At 43.6% G+C, this 14039-nt stretch overlaps 1 pseudogene across 1 annotated transcript; it reads right to left on the minus strand.

Annotated features, from left to right (window-relative positions):
- Nucleotides 1-6309: 6309 nt before the first annotated feature.
- On the minus strand, nucleotides 6310-12038 carry LOC100383780 (protein IN2-1-like; annotated as a pseudogene). The gene is made up of 8 exons (NR_169036.1): nucleotides 11068-12038; nucleotides 9722-10951; nucleotides 9018-9104; nucleotides 8121-8265; nucleotides 7841-8029; nucleotides 7652-7751; nucleotides 6919-6995; nucleotides 6310-6621 (listed from the first exon to the last, which is right to left on the minus strand). The product of NR_169036.1 is annotated as a protein IN2-1-like (transcript).
- Between the last annotated feature and the right edge of the window lie 2001 nt (nucleotides 12039-14039).

Below are 14039 nucleotides of genomic sequence, written 5' to 3' on the forward strand. Positions count from 1 at the left end.
GTCCATCGTTCGTTCATCATCACTATTTTACCGTTACTATTTACCGTCACTATTTTACTGTTACTATTTACCGTTACTATTTACTGTTACTATTTACCGTCACTATTTACCGTTACTAATTTACCGTTACTATTTACTGTCACTATTTTACCGTTACTATTTACCGTCACTATTTTACCGTTACTATTTACCGTCACTATTTACCGTTGCTATTTACTGTACTATTTACCGTCACTATTGTTGGGGACTTGTTCTCAAATGCTAAGAGTTAAGAACAAGGCAACATAAAAAGTGTTAAGTGTTAAAGTCCTTCGTCCCTCGAAGCATTAAGTCCCCTTCGGGAAATAATGAGTCTGGGACGAAGGTCATAAGAGAAATACCTTCGCAAACATAACAGATAATGACGAAGGACTTATATAAAGCATGAAATATAATATAAGCATCATCGCAGAATCATTTCTATTTTATTAACATGGAAAAATAGAAATGATTTCGAATTACAAATGTACCTTCGGTCCTGAGAGAAGGTAGAAAGTACAAGCGTGACGCAAAAGCAAATGCCAAGTCAATGTGAACAGTATGGGAGTACTGTTCATCTATTTATAGACGCGGGACGCAGCCCACGTAAAATTACATCCATGTCCATTACATTTGTTAACGGCTTATGGAAATCTGTCGAGGCCCCCGAAGTCTTTTCATCTTTAAGTCGGTTCCCCCTTCTGCCATCGCGCCGAAGCTTCCCTGCGCACAGCTTCGGCTACACTCGACCTTCGTCTGGTTCAGGCTTCGTCCTGGCCGTGCTCCATATTCATAATTCTGGATCCGAAAATACCTGTTCACATAATCCACTCGGAAAACATTGTCAAATCATGTTTTTGAGGACCTTCGGAGGACGAAGGCCCCCAACAGTAGCCCCTCGCAATATTAATTTGTAAATAATAAATTCAGATTGCGATATGGACGAAGGCCTTGAGCCGAAGGTCCGAAAAAACACCTTCCCTTTGCTAGAATAGCAACATCTACTGACAAGCGGGGCCTTTCAATTTTCAACGCCCTAGGCGTATAAATAAGATCACATTGCGAACTGATTTGGTACGCACACTTGCCCTCTGCTTCGGCCCACTAAAATTTTTAGCTCCTGCGCACTAAGATTTGCTGATCTTTTAGCTTTGAAGCTTCGGCTTTTAAAAACAGTTTTTTAGCGCTTCCGAAGATGTCTGAAGCTGCTAAGAAGGCTGCTGCTGAGATGAAGCTGAGTCTTGATGAAGAGAAGAACCTAGGGTTTCTTATAGCGATGTCGAAGTCCAACACAGAAAAGATTACCAAGGAAATTCTGGAGGGGTTGTCTGAAGATACTGGTGACAGTGAAAGTTATGATATAGACAGTAGTGGCGAAGACTCCGAAGATCGCCCCTGGCGACCAAGCCATTCAGTTTATGGTAAATCAACTATCAAAGAGAATCATCTTGTTAATATGAGAGGAAGGTATTTCCGGGATCTGTCCATTGTGAGGGCGGACGAAGGGGAAAAAACTTGTCCACACCCTGAAGAAAATGAAGTTGTGGTGTACCGAAGCTTTTTGAAAGCTGGATTGCGATTCCCCTTGAGCAGCTTCGTCGTGGAGGTGTTGAAAATCTTCGAAGTCTATCTTCATCAACTTACTCCCGAGGCAATTATAAGGTTAAACATCTTTGTGTGGGCCGCGAGGAGCCAAGGTCTGAAGCCTGACGCAAGAAGCTTCTGTAATGTTCATGAATTATTATATGAAACAAAGCCTTGGGGCAAAGAACAGTACCATAACAACTTTGGCTGCTACAGCTTCGTTTCTCGGTCCGGGGCAAGCTGTCCCGTACCAACCTTTCGGAAGAGATGGCCCGGGGATTGGATGACAGAATGGTTTTATGTGAAGAATGACTTATCAGCACGAGAAGACATCAAAGGTATAATTATGCGTCCTATTTGGCAAAGCTTCGGCCTTCGGAGGCCGAAGGTTGAAATGAACGAAGCCGCCGAAGAGTGCCAAAGAGCCTTCGGCGTTGTCTGTTCTTTTATAGGAACAAGGGACTTAGTACAAGAACATATCGCCTTCAGGGTGTGGCCGCTTGCTGAGAAATGGGAAATGCCACAAGAAACCATAAAAGAGGCCGACGGAGGTGGGCTTGTGAGACTGAAGTACACCTTCAAATTTGGAGATAAATTTATTGAGCCAGATGATGAGTGGTTGAAAAGCATTGACAATTTAAGTGATGAGCTACTCGGGACCTACTCGAAGGCTGAAGATAATGCAATGTCAGCAGCCTTCGGAGGCCGAAAAAAGAAGAGACTGAATCGGGTATTTGATGCCATTGGGTTTGTCTACCCTGATTACTGCTATCCCATTCGAAGGCAGAAGAGAAAAAACACAATCTCTGCAAAAGAAGAAGCTGCAGCTGCTCCTAGCGAGCCAGAACCGAAAAGGAAAAAGATAAAGGTTCTTACGCATCGGCCGCGTTATATTGAACCAGCTTCGGTGCCTGAGTTCACCGGAGAAGCTTCTTCGGCCACCGAAGCTGAACAGCCAACCTTGCTGCCAGAAACTGCAGAGATGGCCGAAGCACCATCCACAGAAAAAATGGAAGAAGCGAAAAAGCCGACTAAGGAAAAAACATTAGAAGTTTTGAGTCCTGCAGTAAATATTGAAACAGCAAAAAACCAAAAGGGGCCATCAGTGACCCCAAAAAGGAAAAGAATGGTAAATGTACTAGACGTCTTGGAGACAATTAAGTCTTCAAGCACAATTCCAAAAAAGAGTGTTGAAGTTGCTGAAGCTTCTACTGAAGCTTCGGCTCAACAAGCTGAAGCTGAAGCTGGGCCTTCAGAGCCCTACAAGGAGCAACCTTTTGAAGCCGAAGCAATAAAAATTCCAGAACCAGTATTAGTTGAAGAAACTGACACCGCCATCCCCGAAGCACCTGCCAGCATGCGTGATTACATGATACGACATGCTTCGGGGAAGAAGCTATCTGAAGAAGAAACTCATGAAGCCATCCATTATGCAAAGGAACTAAAATATCCGAAGGGGGCAGTAATATTCAATGGAACGAATGAAGATGACTTCTTATACTGCCTGCCTGACAACAAAGAGCTATCTGTCTGCCGAGAAATGGCCAGAAGTATTGGTTTCCCGAAGCTTGAATCTGGATTAAGCGCCATGACGAAAGAAGATCTCGCAGACAGTCTTGCGTACAACAGCCTGAAGGTATAGGAATTAAACACTTGAAAAACCCCCTTATTTTTACGCAACTCATTCCTTTTTTCTTATATGAATTCTTTTTCGTATAGGGCCTGATCCTAAGCAACGCACTAAGAGCCCAAAAGAGCGCCGAAGATGAAAGCTATGAAATTGCGTTTAATAATTTACGCTCCGAAGTTATCAGACTGAGAAACGAAGCTTTGGAAAAAGATAAAATTCTGCTTACACTGGTAGATAAAGTGAAAAAAGACGAAGCTGCTTCAAAGGCCCAGGCCGAAGCTCAAAAACGCGAGATTAAAGATCTTCAGAAACAGCTGGCTAGAGCTAAAGAGGAGCGCGCGCTTGAGGAAACGAAACGAGAACTTAGTGATTTTATGGTCAGCAAATTGGAATCAAAAGTTAAGGAGCTTCGCACATCTCAGAGGAAATGCTATGTCAAATCTGTAGAATGCGTGAATAAAATTAAATCCAGCTTCGCCAGCGTAGGCGCCTTTTCCAGCGAAGAGAATTTCTCTCGAGGCAATCCCGAAGGTCCGCTGGAGTGGATTAGCCACGAAGCAGAGGCCTTCGAAGAGATTCTGAACAGTCGTGGCGACATATGCGCTTTTTCGGGCGCCAGAGGAATTGCTTCTGTCTTAGAGAAGAAAGGTTGCGGGCATGTAAAATTTTTAGCTCAATCCGAAGCTACCTTATCTTCCGAAGACGTCAAGGACCCCTCGGCCGAAGCAAGCGTGGTTGGTGGCAAATTTTTTACTGATATCTGGAACGACGGCGGCCGAGGAATGGCGCAAGAGATCATCCAAAGAAGCGAAAAAGGCATTCATGACGCCAAAAAAGTGGCAGAAGCTGCCGAAAGGAGTACAGAGCCCGAAAGGCAATTAGGTACCAATTAGTCGCTCTTATTGTGTTGTAATTTTTATTCCAAACTTTGCTCAAGGTTTGCAAAAGTAATGAAGAAATGTTCTCTTCCCTCAGAAACTGCTGGATCAAATGTCGACGAAGAAATTAAACAAATGGCCGAAACTATCTTGGACAAGGTTGTTGACCAATTTCTAAATGAGGCCGCCGAAGAAGTATTGAGAAGATTAGATGCTATTTGGAAAAATCATTTAAAATGTAATCTATGTAACACTTTGTACATTTGAATGTAATATACAAATCTCCTTTCATTATTGAATTCTTTACGATGCATGAAACATTAAATACATACCATTTTTGAGCCTTTGGCGAAAAAACACCTTCCCTTCTTTTCATGCTTCGTGAAGAAGGCATTCTCCGTTAAAATTATTCTGATGAATCACATCCATGCTTCGTCAAAACATTCTTCGAAGCTAAACTCCGAAGCTACACAACTTCGATATTGATCTGATAAAGCTCGCCCATGTTTCGTAAAAATATTCTCCGAAGCTGTATTCCGAAGCTGTACAATTTCGATGTCACTTTCTCAAAGCATCCTTTCGAAGGTTGAGAGTATCTCCTTCTCTTGCCAAATGCAACATGATGTATGATGCTTATGCTATGCAAAATGATGTGATGATGTTATGTTATGCATGTGACATTTGTTCCGGAGATACACATAAAATATATTCGTAAGCTCTGCATTCCCTTGGGAACGTCTTTGGAGCTTCTTCGTCTTTTACTTAGACGGTATCAGCGTTGACTTTTCGCTGTAAGCCTCCCTTAGGAGCTTCTTCGCCTTTTACTTAGGCGGTATCAGCGTTGACTTTTCGCTGTAGGCTCTGCATTCCTTTAGGAACGACTTCTGAGCAGAAAACTTACACTGCGCTCCCTTTGGAACGGCTTTTTGTGACTTCATAAACTTACTCTGCGTTCCTTAGAACGACTTTCTGTTACTCCGAAGGATTTTTAATCCGAAGGTCCTCCTTGGTAACGGAAAAAGTTTTAGGCTTCAGCAACTTAGGCCTGTGGAGCAAATAGATTTTCCTCGTGGGAAACAACGAAATTATTACATGAAAACTATCAATGTTTTTTGCTTCACAGAAAATAAAACTGAATAGAAAAGACTGCTATCAAAGGTAGGATATGTCAATAAATGTGCTTCGACTCTGGCACAGTGCTGTTGACTGTGCGAGCTTCGGACTGTTCTCTGAAGTCCCTCTGATGTGGAGCGTATTGACTCCCTTCTGGCTGTTGACCTTGCTGCAATGGAGGTGGAGGCGGAAGCTGCTGCCAGGAAGCTTGAGGTTGACTTGCCGAAGCTACAGAAGCCGCAGGGTGGTTGTCTATGTATTGTGGGACATAAGGCGGATGAAACGAAGCAGTATGCATAACCTGCTTCGACTGAGCTTGTTGAGGTGCAGCTTCGGCTAGTTCCTTTTGCTTCTGGATTGTAACATGGCACGTCCTAGTGGTGTGGCCCTTGCCCTCTCCACAGAATAGGCAAAACAGTCTCCTTGGCTGATCTCCGAATCTTCCGCCGAAGCCCCTGGCGCCTCTGCCTCTTGGAGCTGGTGGCCGAACACTACAGGAAACTAGTTAAAGAACGTGGGTGAAAAACCGTCGAACTTAATGTAATAGGCCGTCGAACTTACCATAAGAACGTGGGTTTACCGACGAATATAGCCAACGTCGATTTTTGGACGAACTTAGAGAAGTAAGTTCGACGGCCCCGACGAACTTAACATTAAGAACGTGGGTACCGTCGAACTTACATTAAGAACGTGGGTACCGTCGAACTTAACATTAAGAACGTGGGTTTTTAAGTTCGACGGGGGCCGTCGAATTTGTTCCCATAAGTTCGACGGCACCCACGTTCTTACATTTAAGTTCGACGGGGCCACGTGGCCGTCGAACTTATGGGTCCTGCGTGGGTCGACGAGGGCTGCACATAAAGTTCGACGGTACCCACGTTCTTAACGTTAAGAACGTGGGTACCCACGTTCTTAGCCCTTTTCCAGAAAAAAATAAAAAAATACAGAAATGAAAAATTAGACGTACATAATATCACATGCAACACGGAATATCACATACAATACAGATTTCAAACACATGGATATATGTACATATCACAAATTCCAGGCTAAGCACGTTCACATGGCAGGCAGGGACAGATATATTCACAAGGTAATACAAGACTACAAGTCCATAACATTAATTAACACGGTTACAAGAATAAGAATACAACCTATTGACCACAAATATGCTTATTAACTAACAAGGGTAGAAAAAATAACTATAATTTTGCAATTGGTATTAGTATTATACAACATGCAAATGGAAGTACATATGTGCTTATAACAAGCAGTGCCAATTGGGTTGTGTCAATTGGTCGCCGCCCAGTAATAAGCTCAAGAAGCATGACTCCGAAAGAAAATACATCGGATTTTTCTGTGAGCTTGCCAGATGCTGCATACTCAGGTGCCAAATACCTAGAGCCAAGAAGATGTGTATTAGCAAGCCATAATTATTACTAGCATTAGCATAACAAGTTGAATGTTGGAATAACTCTCCTGATAGCTGAGAATATGATGCAAATGACAAGGTTACAAAAATCTATAGGGTATGTATCATTAAGGAAACTAACCAGATTCCGATCTAGTCTAAATGGCATCAGTATTAGGTAATGGCATCCACATGCTTAAAATTTTCAGCCAAATAGGTATGCAGCATGTCTGCCTATAATGTCTAACCTTGAACTTGAATTATAAGGTAGCATTCATACATACCCAAAAGTACCCATTACTCTTGTTGAAACATGGGTGTTATTATCAGTAGTGAACTTTGCAAGTCCAAAGTCAGCAACCTGTAGAGAGACAATTGTTAGATAAAATAAAGTTCAAAAAATTAAACGGTGATCTATACATTTAAGCAAGAAAGTTGTATAATTTCTCATCTGATGTGATTATAGACAAAATTCAACTAATGTGATCAAATTTCAAGCAAGCAAAACTTTACGGCCACCAAAATAGATTAGATAGCAGAGATCACTTTATAACAACATCAAACCAGATATAATTAGTGGACTGCCAAAATGTCCTAACATAATATAACGTTTATATAAGTATTGTATGAAAAATACATTTTCAGTTAACAGAAACAGTCAGCTATTAACTCTAGAACAGAAAAGAAAAACTCAGAGCATACCTTAGCTTCAAATTTACAATGTTTTGAGAGAACGTTTTGTAAGCCTGATACATCGAGAACCGAGATCATGGGCATTGAACAGGCCCATATCTTTTCGGCCCAAAGACTAGAGAAACTTGGGACCCAAATAGGAAAATTGGCTTGGATGATTCAAAGAGTCAAAGCACTCTGTTCGTTTTTTTTTGTTTTGTTTTTTGTCTTTCAACCTTTTGTTGTAATGTGATTCAAATAAGAAAAGCACTTGGCATGACTAAGAAATAGAGTTCAACAACTGAACAGTACATTGTATTATAAATAGCGTAAAACAACCCTTACAACATGCCGTATTTTATTGATCAAACATTCAACTCAACACTGACGAGTGGTCTTCCACCGATCAACGGACTAATGCTGCTTTGTCACATCTTCAGGCAATCTGGAAAAGTCGCAGCAAGCAGTTGGTACCGATTGGCAAATAAAAGAAAAACCTACCGTACTTTTACTATCTGTTCTGTAGTATCTAACCTTAAGATGGTTCTTGGCAAGATCAAGCAAGAACAGAGGATCGTTCTTGGTCTGCGCATACGCTTCAATCTTGTTCATCTCCTCGATGAATTCCTGGAGGTTGGGCCTGCCTTCGGCGATGTCGTAGTTCCTAAGATGGGAATAGTATATCTGAACCCTTTCCAGAATCGTAATGTACGCTACATCCGCCTGAAAAGGGGGTCGAGCATTGTTATTAGAAAGAGTAAAAAAATTCTTGGACGATCAAACCACGTTTCAGGCCGGGAATGCAGCGAGATACCAAGCTGAATTGGCCTAGGAAGAAGGGCCCGTCGTCGAACTTGGATAGGTCAGCTTCGAGTTTATCCAGAGCCGCAACTGGCGAAGAAGAAACGTCGAGTTCGAGCTATGTCAGCAACTGATGATGGAAGGTTCCCTGTAAAACTCTACCATTCCAAGGAGAACCTTAGAAAGTACAAATACCAATTTTATATGTCCTTACAGAGCAGTGAGGCAAAAACAACTGAAGATGCACATAATTTCATCATATAAAATTATAAACCTCTTCTAACCGCCAAAGTCCAAGGCACCGCTGCAAGGATGCTATCAAGCTGATTTATTAGTCTGGCCCCTGCTGAACTTGCTGCCAATTTCTTACTCGTCAGAAGTCAAGCAAATTTGTTACTGCTATCAAGCTGATTCATGGTTCTGGATTTTCTTTCTTTCGCTAATTATTACTGGTCAGAAGTCAAGCAAATTTGTGTGCATCTTCATGGTCTTCTCATGATTCATAAGGAATGCACAAGTTCCTTGGCTGCTACAAATGAAAATAAATACTCCTCTACTAGTAAAAGCATGTGTATATACCAAAAATACTGATCCATTTAGAAAACAGTGTCCATGTTATCGTCGTCTCTTCCCTATTGACGATCAGAAAAGGAAAAAACAAATCATCAATTAAGAAAACAGAAGCTAGCCATCAATTAAGAAAACAGAAGCTAGCCACTGTCAGGGACGAGCACACCATGCACGCCGCCGAGCGCAAGACCGGGATGGTGGCTGGCCGGGCGAGCAGTGCCACGGGGAGCTCAAATCTGTCATGTACACCACTGGCGAATTGTCAACCAAAAACCAGAAATCCCCAAAATCACAAAAATTGATTAAGATTAATGTATCACACCAACCAGACATGACTCACATGAGATCAGACCTTGCCCTTTAGACAGAAACTGCTCGCAGCGCGTGTAGCGCAAGCTCTGCTTTAGCTTCGCCGCCGAGCGTTTCCCTTGAAAGGAACACCAAAAAGAACATAACTCATATTAGATTGGCACGCTGCACAATTAATATATTACTCCAGATTGTTTCGGCAGGTTCTAGACAGCTCTGCACAATTAATATATTACTCCAGATTGTCTAGACAGGTTCTAGGCACAATTAATATAACTCATATTAGATTGGCACGCTGCACAATTAATATATTACCTTTTTTTCCTTGAAAAATTCTATCATGTTGCCAGTTCCATGATTTCATAACAAAACTGTTAAAGAAAACCAGCTCTGTTGATTACAGTGTACACTAACATGAATATCCAAAACACTTACTCGTGGACCAAAGATTGACAAGGCACTGGACTTCCATATAAAACAATGGCAATGGTAATATCTACTCAGAACCATGAGCACACATTTGTTCAAGAATAATAGTCATGGTACTTATAGAAAGTCGTTGTTGATTTAGACCACCATTTACTTCTATCATGAGATAGGCATTTGAGGGTGGCAACTATGCATATGACCAAAGTGTCATTTAACCTATGAGTATTGGCATAAACCCATGCCTTGGCTATTTATGTTCGGCCAGTTATTGAGAAATGAAATTGTACACAGGTTTCAAAATGGTACCTGATCTGGTCAGTCTACTGTTGACACAAGGTAGCGATGGGTCCCCAGAATCTTGGTAATGTGATGTCATTAGTTGCATATGACCAAACGATAATTTGTTAATGTTAAGAGCAAAATCATTTGATAAATGATAAAAGATTGGTTTACACAACGGACAAAAGTAGGCAATGCAATAAGGTAATCTACATGTGAACACATTGCGAGGAAAGTCGTAAGGCCTAAATTTTTTATTTAAAAAACTGAATAGCAAAAGTTTACTGATTGATTTCCAGGTGATTGTATCCGAAGCCTGTCTTGTTTGGAACAAAATGAGGCTTATACTACAAGCATCAGGTTCCTCGTTTGATAAAGTATACAACTATGATACAGTTTGCTACTTTGAGTAAATTGATCTCTTGAGCATCAGAGAAGTACTGATTGTTAAATAAGATACTAAGATATATTGAACAAATGCACACCAGAATCCATGGCCCAAACTGGCGAGAAAGAAACACAGGGCGACCTGAAGAACAAGAAGCATTTGTTTTGTGTTGAGCTAAAACGAATGGCAAGAACACCACCCGACGAAACAAGAACACATTTCCCACGCATCCTGTGAATTTGCACAGCGGAAGCAGGAAAAGCATGCTGAAATTCGCCCCGGGATTTTTTTTGGGCAAAGAAGTAGACAAAAAGCACCATGAACTAACCAGTGAGGTAGTGACCATATATAAAAGGAAAAGCATGAAGCAGATCATGAACTCACCAGTCCATCAGTCATCAGATATTAAAGGAAGATAAGGAAAAAACAAACCTCAAGGAGCATAAGTTTGATATTTTAGCCATAGTGAATTGGACTGTGAACAGGACTGGTGATTTGCTCCTGAATTGAGTCTCATCTATTTTGTCGATTAGGGTACAAATAGCATGCAATAGATCAAAGGAATGAAAAAAATCTCACACAACACTAATCTTCTTTTGTCCATTGTGACAACAGGCATGTGCCAAGGTAGTGTCTTCTTTTATCCTCCTAAGTAAAATGGCAAAGGAACCAATTCAATCGAGGGCAATTAATTAAATTGGATGGCAATGAATAAGAAGTATCATGTGAGTAGATTAAAAAGAACCACGCAAGACCAAAAAATCTCATCTGATCTGCTTTGGCCGTGAGGCATGGGCCGCCTCTAGATGTCCACGGATAACAGCTTGCAGTTTCACCAGATCCTTCTGATCTGGCAACTCTTCCCTTGCCTGTAGTCATGTGGATAATCTCTTAATAATTTTACATTGATAACGTATAAATAATAAATAATATTGGATGAGGAACAACTAAGCATAATGCTAAAAGAGCAATAATTATAACTTACAATGCAAGTGTCACTGCCAGGCTGAAGATTAGTAGCTGCAGACTCCAAATGATCTTCCTCCGGGTCTCCACTGCTCCCTTCAACAAGTGAGGTGTTTTCCTCCTCTTCAGCACAGTTGATGAGACGGAAATACTTTCATCTGCCTCCTTCAGCACAGTTGATGAGATTGAGGAGAGGATGTGAGAAGCATGAAACGTAGAGCAACAGAGGATGACCGTGGGGTGGAACTGGAGCCTGGATGAGGCCAGCTCTGTAGGCTCACTCACTCTAGTAGATCTAGGCAATGGAGGAGCCCTAGACACCGATGTGGAGGTAGCAGATCTCTAAAGGCAGACACGGGAGGAGCTCTTATGGCTAGAGGCGGGTGCGTAGGTGGAGGCCAACGCGGATATGGCTCTGGACGCCGAAGGCAGGCGCAGACGCAGACGCGGGGAGGCAGGGCGACAAGATGGAGAGGGGACGGGACATAGTGAGGAGGAAGCACGGGCGACGGATCGAGGGGGATGAAGAGCCGAAGAGGAAGCGAGGGGCAACTGGCAGAGCGGGGATGGGATGGCAGATGGATCAAGAGGAGAGGAGGAAGCAGGGCGGCATATCGAGAGGGGCGCTGCGCGGCGGCGAGTTCTCCTTCTTATTGGCGAAAAGGAAGTTCTCCGGCTTGAGGTCACGGTGGATGACGTCGTGCCGATGGCAGAAATGGACGACCTCGACGATGGTGCGAGTGACATTGGTGGCGGCGCGCTCGGTGTAGTGCCCCCGCGCGACGATGCGGTCGAAGAACTCGCCGCCCTCGCAGAGCTCCATGACGAGGTGGATGCGGGGAAGTGCGAGGAGCTGACGTCCTCCCGCGCGACGGCGACCGGCGAGCGGCATCAGTTTCCCATGGCCGCCCGAGATCGAAAGGCATGGCGAGAGGCTAGGGTTGGAGCGGCATTTGGGGCGCTGGGGTGGCCGCGGGTGGGCGGCGCGGTGCTGCGCGCGGCGGTGGGCGCGCGGGTGGATAAGAGTGAGAGCTGGTGAAAGTGACTCGCGGCGCGGGATAGGGATCTAGGTATTTTGGGTTAAGTTCGACGGTTTTAAGTTGGTCTACGAATTTAATTTAAGAACGTGGGTGCCCACGTTCCTAATAGGTTAAGTTCGACGGTTTTGACTAGGACACACGAATTTAATTTAAGAACGTGGGTACCTACGTTCTTAAAAAAACCCATGAACTTAACTGATGTAAGAACGTCGGTACCCACGTTCTTAACAAAACCCACGAACATTTATCAGTTTCTTGTAGTGGAAAGAAAGTTTGTTGTTGCCCCGAAGCCTGTGAGGAGCACTGCGGCCTGTTTTGCTGACTCCCCTTATCATCATTCTGAGTGTTGTGAATGGAACGGACATGCCTCGGGTAGTATCTTCCTCCGAAGCCCCTGGTCATCTCAGAAAATCTGAAGGCCTCCTCCCTTCTTTGGCGAAAGTCATTGTCAGCACGAATGTACTCATCCATCTTTTGGAGCAATTTCTCCAAGGTCTGAGGAGGCTTCCGAGCAAAGTATTGAGCTGCAGGTCCAGGACGGAGCCCCTTGATCATGGCTTCGATAACGATTTCATTGGGCACCGTTGGTGCCTGCGCCCTCAATCGTAAGAACCTTCGGACATACGCCTGAAGGTATTCTTCGTGATCCTGAATACACTGGAAGAGGGCTTGAGCTGTAACCGGCTTCGTTTGAAATCCTTGAAAGCTGGTCAGTAACATATCCTTCAGCTTCTGCCATGAAGTGATTGTTCCTGGCCGAAGGGAGGAATACCAGGTCTGAGCAACATTCCTGACGGCCATGACGAAAGACTTCGCCATGATTGCAGCGTTGCCCCCGTACGAAGACACTGTTGCTTCGTAGCTCATCAAGAATTGCTTCGGGTCGGAGTGGCCGTCAAACATGGGGAGCTGGGGTGGCTTATAGGATGGAGGCCAAGGTGTAGCCTGCAGCTCAGCAGACAGAGGAGAAGCATCATCAAAAACAAAATTTCCCTGATGGAAATTATCATACCAGTCGTCTTCGTTGACGAAGCCCTCCTGATGGAGGTCTTTCTGATGAGGCCTTCTGTTCTGCTCATCGTGAGTGAGATGGCGAACTTCCTCAGAAGCTTCGTCAATTTGCCTTTGCAACTCAGCTAGGCGGGCCATCTTCTCCTTCTTCCTCTGCACTTGTTGATGTAGCATCTCCATCTCTCTGATTTCTTGGTCTAGCTCTTCTTCCTCAAGCGTCGGGCTAACAGCTTTTCTCTTCTGGCTTCTGGCCTCCCGAAGAGAGACGGTCTCCTGGTTGTGGTCCAGCGGTTGTAGTGCTGCAGCCCCAGCCGCTGAAGCTTTCTTCGGCGCCATAGCGAAGGTCTATAGCTTCCGAAGGTGTTCACGAAGACTCGAAGTGGAAGTGAGTTCACCGGAGGTGGGCGCCAATGTTGGGGACTTGTTCTCAAATGCTAAGAGTTAAGAACAAGGCAACATAAAAAGTGTTAAGTGTTAAAGTCCTTCGTCCCTCGAAGCATTAAGTCCCCTTCGGGAAATAATGAGTCTGGGACGAAGGTCATAAGAGAAATACCTTCGCAAACATAACAGATAATGACGAAGGACTTATATAAAGCATGAAATATAATATAAGCATCATCGCAGAATCATTTCTATTTTATTAACATGGAAAAATAGAAATGATTTCGAATTACAAATGTACCTTCGGTCCTGAGAGAAGGTAGAAAGTACAAGCGTGACGCAAAAGCAAATGCCAAGTCAATGTGAACAGTATGGGAGTACTGTTCATCTATTTATAGACGCGGGACGCAGCCCACGTAAAATTACATCCATGTCCATTACATTTGTTAACGGCTTATGGAAATCTGTCGAGGCCCCCGAAGTCTTTTCATCTTTAAGTCGGTTCCCCCTTCTGCCATCGCGCCGAAGCTTCCCTGCGCACAGCTTCGGCTACACTCGA

This window comes from Zea mays, chromosome 8 (assembly GCF_902167145.1).
Source record: "Zea mays cultivar B73 chromosome 8, Zm-B73-REFERENCE-NAM-5.0, whole genome shotgun sequence".
In the NCBI taxonomy this organism is placed as follows: domain Eukaryota; kingdom Viridiplantae; phylum Streptophyta; class Magnoliopsida; order Poales; family Poaceae; genus Zea; species Zea mays.